The sequence below is a fragment of the Salmo salar genome, chromosome 07 (genome assembly GCF_965601325.2).
Source record: "Salmo salar chromosome 07, fSalSal1, whole genome shotgun sequence".
Classification (NCBI taxonomy): Eukaryota; Metazoa; Chordata; class Actinopteri; order Salmoniformes; family Salmonidae; genus Salmo; species Salmo salar.
The window spans coordinates 574870-588033 of NC_138297.1; the positions used below are offsets into that span (position 1 = coordinate 574870).

The 13164-nt window shown below is 37.9% G+C and overlaps 5 non-coding genes across 5 annotated transcripts; all 5 read left to right on the forward strand.

Annotated features, from left to right (window-relative positions):
* The first annotated feature begins 5770 nt into the window (after positions 1-5770).
* On the forward strand, positions 5771-5843 carry trnav-aac (transfer RNA valine (anticodon AAC)). Its single transcript has one exon. It is a non-coding gene; the product is annotated as a tRNA-Val (tRNA).
* Positions 5844-5984: 141 nt separating this feature from the next.
* On the forward strand, positions 5985-6057 carry trnav-cac (transfer RNA valine (anticodon CAC)). The gene has a single exon. It is a non-coding gene; the product is annotated as a tRNA-Val (tRNA).
* Positions 6058-6190: 133 nt separating this feature from the next.
* trnav-uac (transfer RNA valine (anticodon UAC)) lies at positions 6191-6263 on the forward strand. Its single transcript has one exon. It is a non-coding gene; the product is annotated as a tRNA-Val (tRNA).
* Positions 6264-7252: 989 nt separating this feature from the next.
* On the forward strand, positions 7253-7325 carry trnav-uac (transfer RNA valine (anticodon UAC)). The gene has a single exon. It is a non-coding gene; the product is annotated as a tRNA-Val (tRNA).
* A 1194-nt stretch (positions 7326-8519) lies between these two features.
* On the forward strand, positions 8520-8592 carry trnav-uac (transfer RNA valine (anticodon UAC)). The gene has a single exon. It is a non-coding gene; the product is annotated as a tRNA-Val (tRNA).
* The last annotated feature ends 4572 nt before the right edge of the window (positions 8593-13164 follow it).

The following is a 13164-nucleotide window of genomic DNA, read 5'->3' on the forward strand; positions in this document are numbered from 1 at the left end:
AGTTTGAAAGTTTGTGAGTGACTGTAGTGAAGTTTCTGTGAAACGTTTTTGCTATTGTCCCCCATCAGCGTGAGCTGTTTGGGGGATATTGCTTAAAATAACCGGACGGACAACATGGCTTCGACATCAAGAATACAAACGACGACGAGAAAGGACAACAGTGAAATCAGAATGTTAAACGAAGAACTGAAAAAAAGAACATATGAGAAGGAACTGACGGTGAACGTGGAAATAAGTGGAGAAGGGAAAATAACAACGATGGAATTGCTGAGAGGAATAAAGGAAGTTTGCGGAACAATACTGGGATGTCGAATGAAAGACGGGAATAAGTATGAAGTAACAATGTCTCATGTAAATGGAAAAGAAAGACTAATAGACGGGCTAAAGATAAAGAACTGTCAAATCATGGCTAAAGAACTAGGGAACGATGAGCTGGTGGTGTCCTTTTTGAACTTGCCCGCATACATTACGGATGAGGAGATAGAAGAGAAACTAAAAGGCTGGAAGGTGAAGGCGACCACGCCAATCAAGAGGAGGATGTGGCCAGGAACGGACATTGTAGATGGGACAAGATTTTGCAAGGTAAAGTTTACAGACAATGTGCAATCCTTGCCATATTCTACAAAATTTAACACTGTCGAGGGATTTGAATATTTTCGTGTAATCCACGACAATCAAGTGAAGGTATGTAGATTATGTATTCAGCCGGGGCACATACTTAAGGAATGTCCGGAATTCACATGCCACAAATGTAGTGAACAAGGGCATTATGCCAGAGAATGTCGGAACATAGGAAATGTGTGCAAAATGTGTGACAGACCTAAAGTTAGATGTAGCTGTAATAAGGGAGAAAATCACTTACTTTTGCAAACAATGGACCTCACGTCTGAGGAAGAGGGGAGTGTGCCTATGGAGAGGGAGGATGAGAGTGACATGGAGAGTGTGACTCCAGAGACAGTGGCAGATAAGCTTGAAGAGCCTGTAATGTCTCCTGGCAAAGCACGAGACGCCGTTTTAGTCTCTGCTGCTGACAAGGTGGAACAGCAGCACATGATGGGTGAAAGACATACACAGGTAGAGATGGTGCAAGGTGCTTCTCAGGTGCCTGAGCCAGCTTTAAGCCTGTGTAAAAATTACACCAAAGAGTGGGCTGGGTCCACTGAAGTCACGGGCACTGTTAAAGCGCACTTTTCAAAAGGCTTCCCCGCCGATCCCCCCAAAAATCCAAATAAAGAGACGGATGATGAAATAGATAGTGAGGATCTTCAGTTGTTTGTAAAAAATAAGAGGTCATTGTCGAAAACCAGGGAGATGATGGGTTTTGGAAAAAAGAAAAAGTAGGATTTTTAAGGACTTGTTTGGCTCTGATTATACTTCTGCACACATTCATAATGATTACAGTCGCATCCCTAAATGGTAACAGTTTGAGAAACATGAGCAAATTTGAGCAGGTATTAGTGTCTGTTAAGGCAGACATGTTGTGTTTTCAAGAGACCAATTGGACAGACTCCAAAATGCAGGAGATTAAGAGTAAATGGTCAGATTTAATTTTTTGTAGTCATGGAGGGGATAAAACATGTGGTGTGGCTATTTTGATAAAAAATGATGTGGTGCAAAATGTAAAAGAAATATATGCTGACAATGATGGCAGACTTATTGTAATTGAATTTGAAGTTCAAAATGTAGTTTTTCGTTTAATTAATGTTTATGCTTCAAACATTGAATCTGAAAGGAGAGAAATGTTTCACAAATTAAAAACACTGTGCTCAGAAAACTGTATACTGATAGGAGATTTTAATGTGAGGTGTAGTAGAATGGATGCCTCTAGTTGTGCTAAATTCAGATATGACTCTTCTAGAAATGCATTATGGAAACTTATGAATGAGGAGAATCTAGTAGATATATGGAGGGCTGAAAATCCAAACAGAAGAGTATTCTCTAGAAGGCAGGTGGTTCTAAAGGAATTAAAACAAAGCAGAATTGATTTATGTCTAGCAAAACAAGAATTGGTGCAGAATGTTAAGAAGGTGTCATATACCTTTACAGCATATAGTGATCATGCAGTAATGTCATTTCAAATGGGTTTTGGTGTGGAGAGGAGAGGGGGAGGTGTCTGGTGTTTAAATGCCAGTCTGTTAAAGGAGGAAGGATATAGAAATGAAATTGTTGAATGTATTAATGATGAAATGTCTAATGTACTGTTAAAAGAGAATGTGTGTTTATGGTGGGAGGAAGTGAAAGTAAAAGTAAAAAATAGGAGTATTAGGTACGCAAAAAATCATAACCGTTTAGATAAGCAGAAAGAAATAATGCTTAGGAATAGGATGTTGCATGAACTTGAAAAGGCTGATACGGATCCAGACTATGATGTTGTGAATTATTTGAAAATCCATGCAGAGCTGGGTCGTTATGAAAAAAATAAATGTTTGGGTGCTATTGTTAGGAGCAGGGCACAGTACGCTTTGGAGGGAGAGAAATGTACATCCTTTTTTTTGGGTCTGGAAAAAAGAAAACAAACTAAGAGTTACATTGTAGAGTTGGAAGATGAAAGAGGTGTAAAGGTAAACGATTTTGTTGGGATCTTAGAGACAGTTGAAACCTTTTACAGAAATCTTTACAAAAAGAATGATGTAGATAAAGTGTGTGTTGTAAAAGTGTTGGATACAATTAGTGCCAAAGTATCGCAGGCAGATAGAATGATGTGTGATGAAGAGATTTCGATTATGGAAATCAAGGAAGCAATTGTTAGCACGCAAGGTAATAAAAGTCCGGGTTTGGATGGTTTAACAAATGAGTTCTATAAAGTCTTTGTAGATATTTTGGCACCCATTTTAGTGAGGGTGTTTCATTATATGGAAGAGAATAAGGAAATCCCTGAGTCTATGTCAACTGGAATGTTAACGATCTTATTCAAAAATAGGGGCAGTAGATTAAAGTTAGAAAATTATAGGCCTATTAGCCTTCTAAATTCGGATTATAAGATACTGACTAAAGTGTTAGCGAATAGGATGAAAAAGGTGATTGGGAGTATTATTGAATCAACACAAGCCTACGGCATACCTGGAAGAGATATTTCAGATGTAATTTGTACAATTAGGGATGTTGTTAATCAAATGAAAAATGAAGGTGGTATAGTTTTAAGTTTGGACTTTAACAAAGCTTTCGATAGAGTGGAGCACAGCTTTTTATTACAGACTTTGGAGAGGTTTGGGTTTGGGCCAAAGTTTGTATCTTGGATCAACCTGTTGTATAGTGGGGCTAAAAGTTGTGTTAAATGTAACGGAGTGTTAACAGATACTTTCCCTGTGGAGAGGTCAGTAAGGCAGGGCTGTCCTTTGTCAGCTCTGCTGTACAGTGTTTCTACAGAACCGTTAGCTACATTGATAAATAGTAATAAAGAAGTAAGGGGTGTTGGAATCCCAGGTGGTGGTGTCAGTGTTGTACATCAGTACGCTGATGACACTACTTGTACTGTGAAGGATATAGAAAGTATTGGAAGCATTATGGGGATCATAGATATATATGGCAAGGCATCGGGTGCTAAAGTTAATATAGAGAAGACTGAAATAATGTTTGTTGGGGATATCAATGTAAACGGGTGTGAGATTCCATTCAAGAGCGCAAAGGATTTTATTAAAGTGCTGGGAGTAAACATTGGTGTAAAGGAGAAAGAGGCAAAAGATATAACTTGGACTGGGATACTTAATAAAGTCAAGCTAACGTTGAATTTCTGGAAAAATAGAAAACTAAAGTTACAAGGGAAAGTAATTGTTGCAAATGCTTTGGTATTATCCAAATTTGTGTATGTTTTGGGAGTCCTGGACATGCCGGAGTGGGTCCTAAATGAATTGAATAATGTGGTGTCAAATTTTATTTGGGATGGTAAAGGAGTGAGAATATCTCAGAAAACATTGATTGCTGACTATGTGGATGGAGGTTTAAAACTTGTAGATTTAGATGTCAAAAGAAAAGCTATTAGGATAAAAACAGTAAAGAAATATTTGTATGACAGTGAAGATTATGGCTGGAAACACTTCTTTAGAGTCTACTTAGAGGAGAGTGGTGGTTGTGAGGATAATGGTTTATTGATGGGGCTTAAAAGGGCAATGTTTGAAAAGGTACCAGATTTTTATAAAGAGGTGCTAAATGCATGGGCAGAGTTGTTGCCTAATGTATATTATGAATGTGGACATATTGACCTGATTATGAATCAACCTATATTTCTGAATGAGAAAATCAAGAACAAAGAAAAAGTTTTGTATAATAAAGTATTTATGAGTGCAGGTCTACGGCAAATAAAAGATTATACTTATGAGGTAATTCCAGGGTTTTTACCTGGGGAAGCTATTTTTGACATAATCAATGAATGGGATGAAGAGGTGGGAAGGGGAACAGTGAATAATATGTATGACAAGATAAAGAATAGTATACCAAGAGCATGGGTTGATTTAATAAATAGTGAAGTTGAAAGAGAAGATTTATTTGTATTTCCTAATTTGTTCATTGGTAGCAGTAAGAAGAAAGTACATTTATCTAGTATACCAGTGAAAAGATTGTATAGAATAATGGTAGGAAAAGTGTGTAGAAGGCCGGCTGCTGAGAAATTTTGGAAAGTAGTTTTTCCGGAATTGGATGAAAAAAAGATATGGGGAAATTTAAATGTAAAATATAATAGTAAGGAGTGTGAAAATAATGATTTCAAACTAAGACATAATAGAATATTTACAAAGGTGGTGCTAAAGAAAATTAATTGTGAGATAGAAAGGGAATGCGACGTATGTGGACGTTTCCCGGAAACTCTTATGCATTTGTTTATAGAATGTGAGGATTTAAAATATTTTTTTTGTAAAGTTAAGGAAATGTTATGTAGAAACTGGGGGGGAGATTTTGTGAAAAAGTATGCGTGGGAGGAACTTTTGTTATTTGGAGTGTCTGGTAAATGTGAGGGTGCTAATGTGTGTTTGTTGAATATGGTTTTGAGTTTTGTGAGGTATGCTATTTTTTGTAGGAGGAATTATGTTTCTTTTGACAGAAAGAGGGTTCAGGTGTGGAGTATCTTTATAGCACTGTTCAGTAAACACATAGATATGTTGTTTAATTATGGGATGGAACATTTTGATGAGTCTTTTGTTGAAGGGAGTGGGTTAATTTCACGAGAGGAGAGTGGAGGTATCACTTATAATTTTTGAAAGCACTGTTTTGATATTTTCTTTGTTGATAATTTGATAGGGGGTGAATTGTTCACCTGCCTCTGTTAGTCTAGTGTCTTCTGTATTGTTCTCTGTGGATTGTACTGTAAACAGTAGATTGTACTGTAAATATTGTAAACAAACATTTTTGATAATAAAAAAAAAAAAAAAAAAAAAAAAAATCACGTTTGCTTCACACGCGAAAGGTCCCTGGTTCGAAACCGGGCGGAAACAACGCTCATTGACACATTCTGAAGTACCATAGTGGTAACAGAAAATTTCATGAATTCTTTATTTTGGAAATTCGAATACGTGCCATGAATATTTTTAAAATTCGGTTTACTCCTTGCAGAAAAATCAAGCAGCAGTTTCTGTAGTGTAGTGGTTATCACGTTCTCTTTACACGTGAAAGGTCCTCAGTTTGAAACTGGGAGGAAACAGTGCTCTTTGACACGTGCAGTAGGTACTGTACTATTAACAGAGAATAGTTATTTTCATAAATGCCTAATTTTGGAAATTTGAACGCGTGCCATGAATATCTGTAAAATTCGGTTTACTCCTTGCAGATAATTGTTGCAGAAGTTTCTGTAGTGTAGTGGTTATCACGTTCGCTTAACACGCGAAAGGTCCTCGGTTCGAAACCGGGCGGAAACAGAGCTCTTTGACACGTGCAGTAGGTACTGTACTTTCAACAAAGAATTGTTATTTTCATGAATTCTGTATTTTGGAAATTCGAATACGTGCCATGAATATCTGTAAAATTCGGTTTACTTCTCGCAGCTAAATGTAGCAGCAGTTTCTGTAGTGTAGTGGTTATCACGTTTGCTTCACACGCGAAAGGTCCCTGGTTCGAAACCGGGCGGAAACAACACTCATTGACACATTGTGATTTACCGTAGTGGTAACAGAAAATTTCATGAATTCTTTATTTTGGAAATTCGAATACGTGCCCTGAATATCTGTAAAATTCGGTTTACTTCTTGCAGGAAAATCAAGCAGAAGTTTCTGTAGTGTAGTGGTTATCACGTTCGCTTTACACGCGAAAGGTCCTCGGTTCGAAACCGGGCGGAAACAGTGCTCTTTGACACCTGCAGTAGGTACAGTACTTTTAAAAGAGAATAGTTATTTTCATAAATGCCTAAATTTGGAAATTTCAACACGTGCCATGAATATCTGTAAAATTCGGTTTACTCCTTGCAGCGGAATGTAGCAGCAGTGTCTGTAGTGTAGTGGTTATCACGTTCGCTTTACACGTGAAAGGTCCTCAGTTTGAAACCGGGAGGAAACAGTGCTCTTTGACATGTGCAGTAGGTACTGTACTATTAACAGAGAATAGTTATTTTCATAAATGCCTAATTTTGGAAATTTGAACACGTGCCATGAATATCTGTAAAATTCGGTTTACTCCTTGCAGATAATTGTTGAAGCAGTTTCTGTAGTGTAGCGGTTATCACGTTTGCTTAACACGCGAAAGGTCCTCGGTTTGAAACCGGGCGGAAACAGAGCTCTTTGACACGTGCAGTAGGTACTGTACTTTCAACAAAGAATTGTTATTTTCATGAATTCTGTATTTTGGAAATTCGAATACGTGCCATGAATATCTGTAAAATTCGATTTACTCCTCGCAGCTAATTGTAGCAGTAGTTTCTGTGGTCTAGTGGTTATCACGTTTGCTTCACACGCGAAAGGTCCCTGGTTCGAAACCGGGCGGAAACAACGCTCATTGACACATTCTGATTTACCGTAGTGGTAACAGAAAATTTCATGAATTCTTTATTTTGGAAATTCGAATACGTGCCATGAATATTTTTAAAATTCGGTTTACTCCTTGCAGAAAAATCAAGCAGCAGTTTCTGTAGTGTAGTGGTTATCACGTTAGCTTTACACGTGAAAGGTCCTCAGTTTGAAACTGGGAGGAAACAGTGCTCTTTGACACGTGCAGTAGGTACTGTACTATTAACAGAGAATAGTTATTTTCATAAATGCCTACTTTTGGAAATTTGAACACGTGCCATGAATATCTGTAAAATTCGGTTTACTTCTTGCAGGAAAATCAAGCAGCAGTTTCTGTAGTGTAGTTGTTATCGCGTTCGCTTTACACGCGAAAGGTCCTCGGTTCGAAACCGGGCGGAAACAGTGCTCTTTGACAAGTGCAGTAGGTACTGTACTTTCAACAAAGAATTGTTATTTTCATGAATTCTGTATTTTGGAAATTCGAATACGTGCCATGAATATTTTTAAAATTCGGTTTACTCCTTGCAGCTAATTGTAGCAGTAGTTTCTGTGGTCTAGTGGTTATCACGATTGCTTCACACGCGAAAGGTCCCTGGTTCGAAACCGGGCGGAAACAACACTCATTGACACATTCTGAACTACCATAGTGGTAACAGAAAATTTCATGAATTCTTTATTTTGGAAATTCGAATACGTGCCATGAATATTTTTAAAATTCGGTTTACTCCTTGCAGAAAAATCAAGCAGCAGTTTCTGTAGTGTAGTGGTTATCACGTTCTCTTTACACGTGAAAGGTCCTCAGTTTGAAACTGGGAGGAAACAGTGCTCTTTGACACGTGCAGTAGGTACTGTACTATTAACAGAGAATAGTTATTTTCATAAATGCCTAATTTTGGAAATTTGAACACGTGCCATGAATATCTGTAAAATTCGGTTTACTCCTAGCAGATAATTGTTGAAGCAGTTTCTGTAGTGTAGCGGTTATCACGTTCGCTTAACACGCGAAAGGTCCTCGTTTCGAAACCGGGCGGAAACAGAGCTCTTTGACACGTGCAGTAGGTACTGTACTTTCAACAAAGAATTGTTATTTTCATGAATTCTGTATTTTGGAAATTCGAATACGTGCCATGAATATCTGTAAAATTCGGTTTACTCCTCGCAGCTAATTGTAGCAGTAGTTTCTGTGGTATAGTGGTTATCACTTTTGCTTCACACGCGAAAGGTCCCTGGTTCGAAACCGGGCGGAAACAACGCTCATTGACACATTCTGAAGTACCATAGTGGTAACAAAAAATTTCATGAATTCTTTATTTTGGAAATTCGAATACGTGCCCTGAATATCTGTAAAATTCGGTTTACTTCTTGCAGGAAAATCAAGCAGCAGTTTCTATAGTGTAGTGGATATCACGTTCGCTTAACACGTGGAATGTCCTCGGTTCGAAACCCGGCGGAAACAGAGCTCTTTGACACGTGCAGTAGGTACTGTACTTTCAACAAAGAATTGTTATTTCATAAATTCTGTATTTTGGAAATTTGAATACGTGCCCTGAATATCTGTAAAATTCAGTTTACTTCTTGCAGGAAAATCAAGCAGCAGTTCCTGTAGTGTAGTGGTTATCACTTTCGCTTTACACGCGAAAGGTCCTCGGTTCGAAACCGGGCGGAAACAGTGCTCTTTGACACGTGCATTAGGTACAGAACTTTTAAAAGAGAATAGTTATTTTCATAAATGCCTAAATTTGGAAATTTCAACACATGCCATGAATATCTGTAAAATTCGGTTTACTCCTTGCAGATAATTGTTGAAGCAGTTTCTTTAGTGTAGCGGTTTTCACGTTCGCTTCACACGCCCCTTTTTGGAGTTTCAGGAAGTGGAAGAGAAGCAGGTGTCTGAGTGCTTGAGAGAGAATATCGTTTTTTTTGGAGGTCTAGTTGACTTATAAGTTTGAAAGTTTGTGAGTGACTGTAGTGAAGTTTCTGTGAAACGTTTTTGCTATTGTCCCCCATCAGCGTGAGCTGTTTGGGGGATATTGCTTAAAATAACCGGACGGACAACATGGCTTCGACATCAAGAATACAAACGACGACGAGAAAGGACAACAGTGAAATCAGAATGTTAAACGAAGAACTGAAAAAAAGAACATATGAGAAGGAACTGACGGTGAACGTGGAAATAAGTGGAGAAGGGAAAATAACAACGATGGAATTGCTGAGAGGAATAAAGGAAGTTTGCGGAACAATACTGGGATGTCGAATGAAAGACGGGAATAAGTATGAAGTAACAATGTCTCATGTAAATGGAAAAGAAAGACTAATAGACGGGCTAAAGATAAAGAACTGTCAAATCATGGCTAAAGAACTAGGGAACGATGAGCTGGTGGTGTCCTTTTTGAACTTGCCCGCATACATTACGGATGAGGAGATAGAAGAGAAACTAAAAGGCTGGAAGGTGAAGGCGACCACGCCAATCAAGAGGAGGATGTGGCCAGGAACGGACATTGTAGATGGGACAAGATTTTGCAAGGTAAAGTTTACAGACAATGTGCAATCCTTGCCATATTCTACTAAATTTAACACTGTCGAGGGATTTGAATATTTTCGTGTAATCCACGACAATCAAGTGAAGGTATGTAGATTATGTATTCAGCCGGGGCACATACTTAAGGAATGTCCGGAATTCACATGCCACAAATGTAGTGAACAAGGGCATTATGCCAGAGAATGTCGGAACATAGGAAATGTGTGCAAAATGTGTGACAGACCTAAAGTTAGATGTAGCTGTAATAAGGGAGAAAATCACTTACTTTTGCAAACAATGGACCTCACGTCTGAGGAAGAGGGGAGTGTGCCTATGGAGAGGGAGGATGAGAGTGACATGGAGAGTGTGACTCCAGAGACAGTGGCAGATAAGCTTGAAGAGCCTGTAATGTCTCCTGGCAAGCACGAGACGCCGTTTTAGTCTCTGCTGCTGACAAGGTGGAACAGCAGCACATGATGGGTGAAAGACATACACAGGTAGAGATGGTGCAAGGTGCTTCTCAGGTGCCTGAGCCAGCTTTAAGCCTGTGTAAAAATTACACCAAAGAGTGGGCTGGGTCCACTGAAGTCACGGGCACTGTTAAAGCGCACTTTTCAAAAGGCTTCCCCGCCGATCCCCCCAAAAATCCAAATAAAGAGACGGATGATGAAATAGATAGTGAGGATCTTCAGTTGTTTGTAAAAAATAAGAGGTCATTGTCGAAAACCAGGGAGATGATGGGTTTAGGAAAAAAGAAAAAGTAGGATTTTTAAGGACTTGTTTGGCTCTGATTATACTTCTGCACACATTCATAATGATTACAGTCGCATCCCTAAATGGTAACAGTTTGAGAAACATGAGCAAATTTGAGCAGGTATTAGTGTCTGTTAAGGCAGACATGTTGTGTTTTCAAGAGACCAATTGGACAGACTCCAAAATGCAGGAGATTAAGAGTAAATGGTCAGATTAAATTTTTTGTAGTCATGGAGGGGATAAAACATGTGGTGTGGCTATTTTGATAAAAAATGATGTGGTGCAAAATGTAAAAGAAATATATGCTGACAATGATGGCAGACTTATTGTAATTGAATTTGAAGTTCAAAATGTAGTTTTTCGTTTAATTAATGTTTATGCTTCAAACATTGAATCTGAAAGGAGAGAAATGTTTCACAAATTAAAAACACTGTGCTCAGAAAACTGTATACTGATAGGAGATTTTAATGTGAGGTGTAGTAGAATGGATGCCTCTAGTTGTGCTAAATTCAGATATGACTCTTCTAGAAATGCATTATGGAAACTTATGAATGAGGAGAATCTAGTAGATATATGGAGGGCTGAAAATCCAAACAGAAGAGTATTCTCTAGAAGGCAGGTGGTTCTAAAGGAATTAAAACAAAGCAGAATTGATTTATGTCTAGCAAAACAAGAATTGGTGCAGAATGTTAAGAAGGTGTCATATACCTTTACAGCATATAGTGATCATGCAGTAATGTCATTTCAAATGGGTTTTGGTGTGGAGAGGAGAGGGGGAGGTGTCTGGTGTTTAAATGCCAGTCTGTTAAAGGAGGAAGGATATAGAAATGAAATTGTTGAATGTATTAATGATGAAATGTCTAATGTACTGTTAAAAGAGAATGTGTGTTTATGGTGGGAGGAAGTGAAAGTAAAAGTAAAAAATAGGAGTATTAGGTACGCAAAAAATCATAACCGTTTAGATAAGCAGAAAGAAATAATGCTTAGGAATAGGATGTTGCATGAACTTGAAAAGGCTGATACGGATCCAGACTATGATGTTGTGAATTATTTGAAAATCCATGCAGAGCTGGGTCGTTATGAAAAAAATAAATGTTTGGGTGCTATTGTTAGGAGCAGGGCACAGTACGCTTTGGAGGGAGAGAAATGTACATCCTTTTTTTGGGGTCTGGAAAAAAGAAAACAAACTAAGAGTTACATTGTAGAGTTGGAAGATGAAAGAGGTGTAAAGGTAAACGATTTTGTTGGGATCTTAGAGACAGTTGAAACCTTTTACAGAAATCTTTACAAAAAGAATGATGTAGATAAAGTGTGTGTTGTAAAAGTGTTGGATACAATTAGTGCCAAAGTATCGCAGGCAGATAGAATGATGTGTGATCAAGAGATTTCGATTATGGAAATCAAGGAAGCAATTGTTAGCACGCAAGGTAATAAAAGTCCGGGTTTGGATGGTTTAACAAATGAGTTCTATAAAGTCTTTGTAGATATTTTGGCACCCATTTTAGTGAGGGTGTTTCATTATATGGAAGAGAATAAGGAAATCCCTGAGTCTATGTCAACTGGAATGTTAACGATCTTATTCAAAAATAGGGGCAGTAGATTAAAGTTAGAAAATTATAGGCCTATTAGCCTTCTAAATTCGGATTATAAGATACTGACTAAAGTGTTAGCGAATAGGATGAAAAAGGTGATTGGGAGCATTATTGAATCAACACAAGCCTACGGCATACCTGGAAGAGATATTGCAGATGTAATTTGTACAATTAGGGATGTTGTTAATCAAATGAAAAATGAAGGTGGTATAGTTTTAAGTTTGGACTTTAACAAAGCTTTCGATAGAGTGGAGCACAGCTTTTTATTACAGACTTTGGAGAGGTTTGGGTTTGGGCCAAAGTTTGTATCTTGGATCAACCTGTTGTATAGTGGGGCTAAAAGTTGTGTTAAATGTAACGGAGTGTTAACAGATACTTTCCCTGTGGAGAGGTCAGTAAGGCAGGGCTGTCCTTTGTCAGCTCTGCTGTACAGTGTTTCTACAGAACCGTTAGCTACATTGATAAATAGTAATAAAGAAGTAAGGGGTGTTGGAATCCCAGGTGGTGGTGTCAGTGTTGTACATCAGTACGCTGATGACACTACTTGTACTGTGAAGGATATAGAAAGTATTGGAAGCATTATGGGGATCATAGATATATATGGCAAGGCATCGGGTGCTAAAGTTAATATAGAGAAGACTGAAATAATGTTTGTTGGGGATATCAATGTAAACGGGTGTGAGATTCCATTCAAGAGCGCAAAGGATTTTATTAAAGTGCTGGGAGTAAACATTGGTGTAAAGGAGAAAGAGGCAAAAGATATAACTTGGACTGGGATCCTTAATAAAGTCAAGCTAACGTTGAATTTCTGGAAAAATAGAAAACTAAAGTTACAAGGGAAAGTAATTGTTGCAAATGCTTTGGTATTATCCAAATTTGTGTATGTTTTGGGAGTCCTGGACATGCCGGAGTGGGTCCTAAATGAATTGAATAATGTGGTGTCAAATTTTATATGGGATGGTAAAGGAGTGAGAATATCTCAGAAAACATTGATTGCTGACTATGTGGATGGAGGTTTAAAACTTGTAGATTTAGATGTCAAAAGAAAAGCTATTAGGATAAAAACAGTAAAGAAATATTTGTATGACAGTGAAGATTATGGCTGGAAACACTTCTTTAGAGTCTACTTAGAGGAGAGTGGTGGTTGTGAGGATAATGGTTTATTGATGGGGCTTAAAAGGGCAATGTTTGAAAAGGTACCAGATTTTTATAAAGAGGTGCTAAATGCATGGGCAGAGTTGTTGCCTAATGTATATTATGAATGTGGACATATTGACCTGATTATGAATCAACCTATATTTCTGAATGAGAAAATCAAGAACAAAGAAAAAGTTTTGTATAATAAAGTATTTATGAGTGCAGGTCTACGGCAAATAAA